Below are 11,498 nucleotides of genomic sequence, written 5' to 3' on the forward strand. Positions count from 1 at the left end.
GGGAGGGGAGTGTGGGCGATTTGGGAGGGCTCTTGCCAGCCCCGCCTGGCGGGGGAGGAGTGGGAGAGCCAGCCCCACGCGGTGTCCCATTTTCCTTTTGGGAAATATAGTCAGCCTATATACATATACTACCTGTATGGCCATGAGGAGTCACATGGGCCGTAGCTGTGTGCTGATTGGCCCGCAGGCTGCAGGTTGAGAACCACTGCTCCAGTGCATGAGCTAAAAACCACCCACCTCTTAGCTAAGGCTGTAGCAGACTCATCAATCTCCAGCTAGGCTAGGTGCCCCGAGAGGGGACCGAGCGCCACACCGAGCAGGCCTGGGTTACACTTACACAACCGGGAGAGAGCGTAAACTAGAGAGAACGTCCTGGTTAGAACAACAGCATCAGTGCCGGGTCTACTTTGTAAATTATTCCTTGGTGTTAGTTAAATAAATAAATTATACAGCTATCTGCCAACTCTGTCCACATATCTCTTCAAGTGACATCATCATAGGGCCTAATCACATCAGCCATACCATCAGGGGCTCGTTCACCTGCACATCTACCAATGTGATATATGCCATCATGTGCCAGCAATGCCCCTCTGCCATGTACATTGGCCAAACCGGACAGTCTCTACGCAAAAGAATTAATGGACACAAATCTGACATCAGGAATCATAATACTCAAAAACCAGTGGGAGAACACTTTAACCTGTCTGGCCATTCTATGACAGACCTGCGGGTGGCTATCTTACAACAGAAAAACTTCAAAAACAGACTCCAACGAGAGACTGCTGAGCTGGAATTGATATGCAAACTAGACACAATCAACTCAGGATTGAATAAGGACTGGGAATGGCTGAGCCATTACAAACATTGAATCTATCTCCCCTTGTAAGTATTCTCACACTTCTTATCAAACTGTCTGTACTGAGCTATCTTGATTATCACTTCAAAAGTTTTTTTCTCTTACTTACTGCTACTCTGAAACCTATCTGCCTTAGTCGTCATTCAAATGCCACGCCCCATTTCTCCCCAGACAGCTGTGATAACACTACTCTTTATGCTCCCCACAAATATCATCAACAGTCCAAATATATATTCTAAAGCAATTACCCCCATACCCAACAGCAGTGGTGGCCAAGCCATGGGGTCACAGTCTGATTGCACTTTGGTCACAAGTAGATCTAGGGGAAATTTTCTGGCCAAAACTTTTTTTCAGTGAAAAATGCAGCTTCAGAGGCATTGAAACACTTTGCAAATTCGTACCAGTGTAGCTGAATTGTTTAGGCTGGAAAAGAAAATCCCCAAAATGTCAAAACAGTTAGTGGTGGTGTTTTTCAGTTCAAAATGACTTTTTGCTTAGAAATTTCTGTCCATTTTATTTTTTAAAAATTCAAAAATGTAAGAAGATGCTTGAAATTGAAACAAAATGTTTTGTTCAACCAGAATTCTTTTTTACTTTTCAATCTGCCAAAAATTTCCACCCACCCACCCCCGTTTTTCAGAATTGCCAGCAAACTGACAAATCCATTATTTGCCCCACTCTCGTAATGAGGAGGACGAGGCATTTCAGACTTTTTGTAATCTACAAAGAAATGCAAGAAAAAAGTATTTGCTTGGATGGCTGAGCCTAACTGTGGACTATATGAAGAATTAATAATACTGGCCACAGACTCCAACTAAAGGGAGAGACGATGAGGAGCAGAGGATGAGGCATGCAGTTTGAAGAGGAAAGCGAATAATAGAGCAACAATATTACTGAAGAAAGAGTGTGGTCCAGTCCTCCTGTGTGATCTTGCTCAAGTCACTTTCCCTTCCACCTCTTGTCTATTTAGATTGTAAGTTCTTGGGGCTAAAGGCTGTCTCCTGCGTGTACGTACAGCACCTAGCACGCTGGGTACTGCACTATAAATGACAATAATAACTCAGCACTGCTTAATTACTACATTTGGGACCAAATTCCTCCATGAAGTCAATAGAATGACACTAAGGATGACTTTGGCCCAGTATTTTTAGTAGTATTAGTTTCTCTCTTGGTTGGGCCTATTCTTCTTTGTCTATCCCCTTGGTGTATGTGGTTAATGGGCTAGACCTTCTGCTACTGTAGTCCATGGAGCTGCATCAGTTTATACCTGCTGAAGATCAGACCCTCAGACCCTAATTCATTGGAAGAAAAGGGAAAGTGGCTTCCTTTGCATAGGCTGGCCCCAGCAGTAAAACTCTCTGATGATAATCTGGTGATTTTTTTTTCTTCTTATCCTGAAAATTGATTTACAGGCTCACGCTTTGAATGCCGGAGTTCCGTCAGGGTTGAGTACCCACCTCTTGCTAATAAGGCGTGATGCACTTACTTCCATTAACAACTCTATAGCTTTGCGAGCTGGGGTTCTGAGCAACGACGGCCATTGTCAAAGGCAAAGACGGGCTTGTGTATATTCCTCATATTGGCTGAGTTCCAGGATGGTTTGTCAGAATGTTGGGTCAGGAAATGGTTATGTTTGTGATCGGTGGGTCACAGGACCAAAAAGGTTAGGAAGCACCAGCCTACCGCCTAATAGAGCATTTCCAGCCTTGTGCAGGTTGACGTGAAATTTAATTTGTACTAATCCACCTAAGAGCAACGAAGGATGAAATATATTGTAGGCAGGATTGATCTGTTTTACAGCGTCCTGTATTTTATACACTGGGCTTTTTGAAGGCATAATTGTCAGTTATGTTTTGCTTTGGGTTAAGTACTTGACCTTTCTCAGCTTCAAACTCTCCCAATATCCATGGTCTCTAAGTTCATTGCCCTTTTAAGCACTCTGTTCTCCGTCCTGCTTTTCGTGTAACATGGGAGTTCTAACCGCACCAATTACATTTCATCAGCCAAATTCCCGCTGAAGTCAACTCCAGTATGACAGGCCCAGATCGAGATCCTTTGAGGGCCTGGGCCATAGTGACTTCGCTGGGAGTTTTGCCTAGTCCGGATTGCAGAACCGGGCCCCCAAAGCTAAAAATTAACAGGCCCATGCACTCTCTAGGTAATCCTGCCCCCATTGACTCCATTAGGGCCGGGATTTTGCTGTCCATTATCTGTGCTGCAATGGGACTCATTTCTTGTGAAAGGGATAGTTCCAACTCTGTGGCAAAGCTGTCCTCTTCTCCCTGCCTTCCATAGGGCTTTCACAGGATTCCAGCTCCTCGGAGCCGGAGCGAACAAGTCAAAGGACTGATCCGGGCTCCTCCAGATTCTCACTCACCTCCAAAACTATGGGGAAAAGGACCCCGGTCAATACACATTGAGGTTGTGTTAACTGGCAACGCTTTTCTCTCCAGGCTGAAGAACTCCACACACCCCAGGGGCTACCAAAGTAATAGGAGCCCCTAGAAACAAAGTTCTTGCAAGAGCTCTGCTGTCCAGGGCTGGGGAGAGGCTGGTGGGGCTGGACAGGAAAGAGGAGGCGTGGATGCCCATTGCCTCCAGCAGATCCCCTGAGATATGTGCAGCTGTGGAGGGATTCACAAGAGAAGGAAGTGGGACCACTGGCTTCTTTTGCAGGGGTAAGGAGAGATCCAACCCCCTGTCCCCAATGGAAGAATGAGCAGGAAACATCATGAGTTGAATTTCATGGCATTTCCTCTCCCCTCTGTGAGTTGTTCCAGCCTAGGGGAGATGGGACCCCAAGATATGGCAACAAACTAGCAGTGTGTAAAATGCACTTTGGTTCAGGGCTCTTGTGCCACTCACGTCCCCTAAAAATCCTTAACATGGGACTTCAGTGGACTTTAAGTTACATGGTCAACCTTGCCAGGGCCCAGCACGATTTACAGATATCACTGAGCCAGTGTCTGATCACGCTTCCTAGACTGTAAAATGTTGTGAGAGTTTGGTTTTCATTTCACATCAGTGGCCTCTAGTCAGGGTCATCCTTTAGACACAAAAGGCTGGTAGAAGTGGATGCATCAATGAGAGGACACAGCTCGGGGTGCCGCAAACACTTATACATGTGAATATTTAACTCACCTCGGTCAAACGGCTCATGTGTGTAACTGTTTGCAGGCTCGGGCCCTTTGTATTTCCAATCTGGCAAGCACATTACTCTGCTGTTTTAGAAGCATAGGGTGTCCTGAAACGTAGGCCCTGCCAAAAGAGAAACGATTGTGTTAGGCGTGATGGGGGGTGTCTACCCCACACAGGTGAACAAAGAGTTAACAGGAGCCTGCAAGCTCAGCTCACCTTGCTGCACCTGGAGGGTGTGTCAGACTTGATCAAAGAAGGTAACAAAAGCTACAGGGAGGTCCGGGAGAGGTACCAGGAGACAGATGTCAGTGACTGACATAGAGGTGGGTATACCTACTGGTTAGAGAAGAAGCCATGCCTAATGGCTAGAGCAGGTGTCAGTAGCCAGAAATTGGATCCCAGGGTCAGAGCTGGAGTCCAAAACCAGGTGATAGAGCCACAGGTCAGAGTCAGAAGTCAGAGCCCAAGGTCAACTGGAGTCAGGAACCATAGTCGTAGCCAGGAATCGGAGCTGAGGGTCAGAGCCAGGTTACCTGGCGTGAGGCAGGGCAGGGTCCAAGACAGAGGCAAAAATTTCGAGCCGTCAATGAACTGCTGCTACTGTTGGGCTTAATTAGACAGCCCCCCAGCTGCGCTCATTAGGTTTCCTGAGACTGGCTCTGCTGCGGGCCCTGATTTCTGAGCTGGGACTTGCCCCTGTGTGGGGAGGGTTTGGGGTAGACAGGCTGCAGAAGGCCCCAGGCACCGAATTAACCCCTGTGGTGGGCACTGGCAAGGGGGCTGGGCACAGAAAGGCAGCCCTGAGGCAGCAGTGTTCCAGCCGAGAAAGGAGGAGCGGGGAGAGCCTAGGGAGAAGCCAGAGGCCTGGGAATCAGAGGAGGAGCTGTGTTAAGCACAGGGTGCAGGGAAGCCACTCAAGGGGCTCGGAGGTAGGAAGTGGCCCAGAGAAAGCAGCAGCACGTCTGAAGGAGCAGACCCAGCTGCTCAATATAGGGCCCTTGGGCCACAACCTGGAGCAGAGGACGGGCCTGGGTTCCCCCACCAGCCCTGAGGATGGGGCAAACAAGCCCAATTTAAGGATTACGGAGCCCAGGGTGGGGCTGAAGACAGCCTCAAGGTCAGGCCAACGTAAAGCCCAAAAGGGGCAGCAGGATCTTTTGTGTTGGGACATTTTGGGACTTTTAGTTGTACTCTTGTTACCCCAGAAGGAGTGGAATTAAAACATGATCTGGCTGGAGGGCCCAGTTGCAAGAAGAGAGACCGCTGCAGGACTGGACTGGCTGTCGGCAGGAGGGTGCCAGAGAGAAGTCTGCTACCCCACACCCAGCCACGAGGGGGCGCATCAGCAGTGAGTTAACTCTTCCACATAGGGTAGACCTTGCAGGTTGAGACTTATTCCAATAGCTACTCTAATGTACTTTCAGACTAACTCATCTCTGAACAGCTATCACATATTAGAAAGAAAGAGAAGCTCTCTTAACCTACATCTTTTTCTATCACATAATTCTGTACATTCATTACAATGTTTTATCACTTCCTTGTGGAATCTAGAAGTATTCGCCCCAAAAGGGCTTCTTTAAAATATATCTATTGTATATGATGTTCTTTTGTTTTTAAGCAAGCCATGCTGGAATGATTCTAAAACAACTCTCTGTGCATGGCCCATATAACCTCACACTGTGTACCTCATTGATTAAACGTAGTCTTCATATTTAATATCGTGTATCTTTTAAAGCACCTTATAGATTCACAGCTGTTCTGTAAGGCACGCAGATTTATTTCAATATTTACAATACATTTGTTGTTCATTAAACATATTTGCCCAGGCTAACCCAACATGAAAGAAATGATCTTGTTTACAGTGGAAGCTTGACAAAAATACATGCTGAAAAGACAGACAAACACACATAAACCTGGATTGCTTAGTGGAACACTGATTTGCTGCCACATCCAATTTTTCTCATTAGAACTTACTTTATTTTAACATGACTCAGTACCCTGTGTAAATGCGAAGTTGTTAATCTTATTACTATATGGAAAACAAATTAATTATTATGCATGATATTGGAAATGGGTTGTTAAGTTGGCGTTGGAAAGATTAGAAAAATACACTCATTACTTCCAATGATATCTGATATACATGTATAGCTCCGTTTTGAGATCCTTTGCAATATTCAGATAAATAAAGCGGATAGAAAAGCCCTTTTTCTACGTCTTTAGAACATTCATTTGAATTCTTTTAAAAGGTTGGATTAAAGGCCGTGTTTTGTATGTGAACCATTTACATTTTAAAACATCAATATTCCAGCTGAGGAGATGAAGCTGTTGTTTTTCTCTGTGCATGGTGACAGATATATTATGTTAATACAACCACCCAGTGCCAGGTAGCAAGGTTCATTGAAACAGAGAAAGAACTTGGAATTCTAGAAACTGCTTTCTATAGACGTTTATACATTTTGATCTCCCCGGAGATGATCTATGGAAATTATTGTTGTTAAAATAACAGCAACAATAATAAACTTGGTACTCATAAAACACATCTTCGGTGCTTGTTTGTGTAGTATCTAGCACAACAGGGTCCTAGCTCATTACCAGGCTTTGGTAATATAAATAAATAAGGAATTGGATTATAAGCGTTAACTAATGAGCGTGTGTGTGTTCATATATATTATATGTATTATTACTGTTTAGTCTATACAGACTTTCATCTTTTCAATATTTGGTAAGGAGAAGGTCTCTGTTAGGGATCTCTCCTGCACCTCTTACTCTAGTGAAGAGTCTTGATTTATGTGAACTGTGCTATCAGTTGCAATGGAACTGCTCATATAAAGGTTACTCACGTGAGTAGTGCAGTTTTGCCAACCCCAAGCGTTCAAAATTAATGCGCCTGGGCCCCAAACGTCATGAGATTAATTGGATTAATAATCATGAGATTTGAAAAAAGAATCAATTTAGGGTCTCTTTATTTGCCCTCTGGGTTTTGAATCTTTAGGGGGTCACATTAACACGTTGTTCTCTGCTACCAGGAGGGCTAGAAACGTTCTTTTCTCTTTAACGGAAGCTGAGGTTCTCATTTTCAAAGAGCTGGGGTTTTAAGAAAAATACCAACTATGGTGAGACTTGCGGTCACATGATAAGAGCTGGTAACACTGGTTCTCATCCCAAACTTTCCATTGACTTCAATGGGTGTTGGATCAGATCCTATATAGGGCTTGATCTTATGAGGTGTTGAGAGCTCTCAGCACCCACTGAAGTCAGGAAGAGATTTGAGCCTTCAGGATCAAGCCCCTTTTGGTTCAGATGCAAGTCTCTCACTTTCTTTGGGGAGCCCTGTGAAGCTCCCCCATTGCCCTGCATTCCAGCCACCAGCTCTCCCCCTCGGGATTAAATGGGACTCCCTTTATAACATGTCACTCTCGCTCTTTAATAGGCAGTGAGATCACTTCAGAGTGAGTGCTCCTGCCTTCCTGGTCAGCAGGGGAGGGCATGTCCACACGGCATAGATCACACAGAGGATCGGCGCCAGGTCTGAGCTCATGGGTTAGCCTAGCCCTGTTGTTTGTCCCGTCCCCCCCCCATGGTTCTGGCACAGCCCATAGTTCATTGAGCTGAGACGCTCTAGGATTCTTTCCCAGTCAGTTGCAGGAGAACTTGTCTGTCCTTTGGGGGTGATTGTGGGAAGGCATTGGAAGATTATGGGCACTCAAGTGGTTTAAGCTGCATCCTCAGTGCAAAGTGAGCAGGGTCCAGCCAGAGTGAAATGGGAGCCTGGGCTCTAACCCCACCTCCAGCCGGGTACACTAGACTCAAACACGTGTCAGAGGTTTTCCTGTGTAGATGGCAGGAGGGTTAAGGCTAAAACCATTGTAAGAGCCCAAGTTAACTGTTCAGTGTGAACACTCCCTGAATGAGAGACCGAGGGTGGGAACTGAGTGCTCGTTACCCACACCATAGGAATGTAGGGACCTCAAGAGGTCACCTAGTCCAGTCCCCTGTGCTGAGGCAGGACCAAGGGTACCTAGACCATCCCTGACAGGGGTTTGTCCAGCCTGTTCTTAAACACCTCCAGTGATCAGGGTTCCACAGCCTCCTTTGGAAGCCTGTTCCAGAGCTGAACTGCCCTTATTGATAGGTTAGATATTAGGAAACACTTTCTAAGTGTCCCATGCTGCAGATTGAGCCTTGTCCTACCTTCAGTGGACATGGAGAACAGTTGACACCGTCCTGTCTATAACGGCCCGTGATAGATTTTAAGACTGTCATCAAGTTCCCCCCCTTCCCCCTGTCTTCCTTTCTCATACTATAGACTGCTCACCTCTGGGCAGCAGGGGCAGGTTGTAGAGAGGTGTTTTTTTTAAATCAAACTATGCGGTGGAGCAATTTGCTTCTTTCTTTCAGAGGTGGGGACACGAAGCTGCCAGATGGCCTGGGAGTATGGGCTTGTTTATGGTGCCAAAGTCCTGGGTTCAGATCCCACGGAGGGCCTGGGAACAGGGCTTAATTCTAGGGCCCCTTTTATTGTGTCTGAAAGATGCATCAGACGTTGGGCTCAATGCAGGAGTCACTCTGTTAAATTCTCTGCCCTGTGTCGTACAGAAGGGTGGATCATAGCGGTCCTTTCTGGTCTTAAAATCAATGAAAGAGAGAAACAGTGGCGTGCTACCAAAGACTTCTTTTCCTGCCAAGAACGAGCACCTCTGTGTCAAATATTTTGTGCATCTTCCAACAGCAGGTTTTCCAGAATACCGAGATCTGATGCTGTCCATCATTTTAAACTGAGCTGCCCCCCCCCCCCGTGGAAATCAGCAGCTGTTTAAATAGAGCGTTGAGTGGCTGTAAAAATGTCCTATGTAGCCCACTGAAAAATGTGCCTTATAAGACAATCTTTGGAAATCCCTGACTCCATTTACTTCCGACCAGGCCAAAAAATAAACCTCCCCAAGATAAACTAGCGTAGGAAACAGAATGAGTTAATCAGTCAGTCCAATGACGAAACAAACTATACTGAGGTGTGGGAAATTCCCTTAAAACCTGGCAACCACTAAAGCCCCGTTTAGTCCCCGTGTAGCAAAGCTAGAACTGCGAGAGTTTGTCACTGAATTCCTGGCCACACATTCTGGATCCTCTTAGCTGCTGCTTTGGCTCACAGTGAGAAACAGTCCCAGGGGGGCTCAGCACCTCGCACAACCGGGACCTACGTACGGTGGTGATTAGAAGTGACCTTATCAGAGCTGTGCATCCCTTCGCTTCCCCAGCCACAGCGATCTCTCTGACCAAGGACGACAGCCCCCCCCAAGGCCCATCATTGCCGCTTTGGGCCAGCTGGAGGGTTGCTCTGATGATGATGATGATTTATTCTCTATTGTTTATACCACGCCCAAAGGTATTGGCCTCCCCTTTAAGGGCTGGAGGCCTGGAGCCAGTAAGCCCTGTCCAATTAGCCCTCCCCGCCTTTAATTAGCAGAACTACCTGGGTTGGGAGGAGCTGATTCCCCTATAAAGAGCAGCAGGAAGGGGCTGGGGTAGAGGAGAGGCAGCTTGAGTGAGAGATGGCAGAAGAAGCCTGCGAAGGCAGGGCATGGTTGTGACGGTGAGTAAATTGCGGCAGGGAATCCTCAGTCTTCAGTGGGAAAGGCTCCAGACAGGGAAGACCTGGGCAATCCCCTGCAGGAAACATGGGGAGTATGGATTTGATGGGGATTGGAGAACTTTATTTTTAGACTACTAATAGATCCAGCACTAAGGAGGTGTGTTGCTGAGCCAGAGAAGATTTTTTTCTGGTAGTTTAATTGAGAGAGCCCTGAAAAGAGGGGAAACTGAGGCTAGGGTGCCGCAGAACCAGCCCTGGCCATGAGGGGTTACTCAGGCCCTATATGAGGTATGCTTGGTGGTATACAGCCCAAATAGTCTTCAGTGCAGGGATCTTGACAATTTACAGGCTGTATTTAGCCCAAGGGACCAGGGTCCTTCCCTTCCCCTTTCAAGATACTTTGTTCTGCTAAGGGGGCAAGTTTGGGCAACTGTGGGGGTCTCACTAAGTGGTGGCATAAAGAGGGCAAAGGTGGTTCTATGCCACCCACTCCTGGTCCCCCTGATGTGGGGGGCCGGTTGGGAGCAGGCCAGGTCATAGCTAGAAGACACTACTCTAGCAATCAGCAGAGTGGCCCATTGAGGCTCTCCTGCCAATGTAAGTCAGAGCAGCCTGAGGCTGCTCTAACTTTTGCCGGGGGCCAAACTCAGAAGGGACCACTGGGATCATCTAGTCTGACCTCCTGCACAGCACAGGCCAGGGAACTGTCACTCCAGGATCAACTGAGTGGAAAGGTGGCAGAAAGCCACCGGTGCTAACTTTCCCCTCAAGGGGTGCTGAGGTGACTTGCTTCCAGACCACTGCGGCAGAGTGAGGGGAGGTAGTCCTCACCCAGGGCTTCACTGCTCCCTCTGCCGCGAGGACCAGGCAATAGCCAGGAATTGCTTGTCTTTTTGAGGCAGCATCTTGTGCTAGGATGTCTTGCCAGAACCCGTGATCCTGTATTTTACTGTACTATATTACCCAAGTCTTGTGGTGGCTTGTTAAAAAGCAAGCAAGGAAATTCTTCCGTTTTCACTGGAGAACGTACCACAGAAGTAAATGACTTTTTCACAGTGATTATGACTCTATATTGAGCAAACAGGGTGTTATCAAATTGCTGGTTTTAATTTTCTTTTTATTGATTTCAAAATTTAACTAAAAACAACCCCCTAAAAAGATTCCAGTTACGGAACAACCTTTTTATATGTCTTGGTTAGTAACTTTCATACAGCTGTCCAATTGGAGCTAAGCAGTTTCTGGAATTAATTGAATAGATTTCTGTAACTATTGTTTCCCAGCATTGTTCTTAAAGTCTTCATCTAACTACAATTCACCATTTTTTATCATAAACCAGGGCTCTTTATAATTCTGCTCTGAACCCAGCCCTGCAAAAATTACAAAAAGAATTAAAAAAAAAAACTACCCAAAGGGGAGCGGATGGGGGAGGGAGCAAAGATCTGATGAGAATTATTCTCTGAAAAAAGCACAGTATCAGAACCACACATGGATCTATAATTCTATATAAGTAAATCAATAAGAGTTATTTAAATTCCATGTGAAGGAATTGTTTAGCAAACTACCAGCAGCCCTACCATCTCCCTCACCACAGTCCAGTTTTTCTTCCACCAGCATTGGAGCTGTTGCTTCCAATAATCACAATAAAAAAATATTTGATACATTTTAATGTGTCACTTGCAGGTTGGCTGGGAGTATAGTGTTACAGCATCCACCTCCTGACGTCCATTTTTAAATACTCATGGTGGCTGGCTCCAGAATGATCATTCTGCAGAACAGATTTTTCCTTTTTGTTCTTTCAGGGTACACTCGTGGGCCGATCCTTAGCAGACATCATTTGTCACAGCTCCCCTGGACGTCAGTGCAGCGATCTTTGTCTTCAGGTTGCTGTAGAAAGCTAGGACGGTTTTGGAGGAG

This window comes from Terrapene carolina, unplaced genomic scaffold (assembly GCF_002925995.2).
Source record: "Terrapene carolina triunguis isolate 2854851 unplaced genomic scaffold, T_m_triunguis-2.0 Scaffold35022, whole genome shotgun sequence".
NCBI classification, from domain to species: Eukaryota; Metazoa; Chordata; order Testudines; family Emydidae; genus Terrapene; species Terrapene triunguis.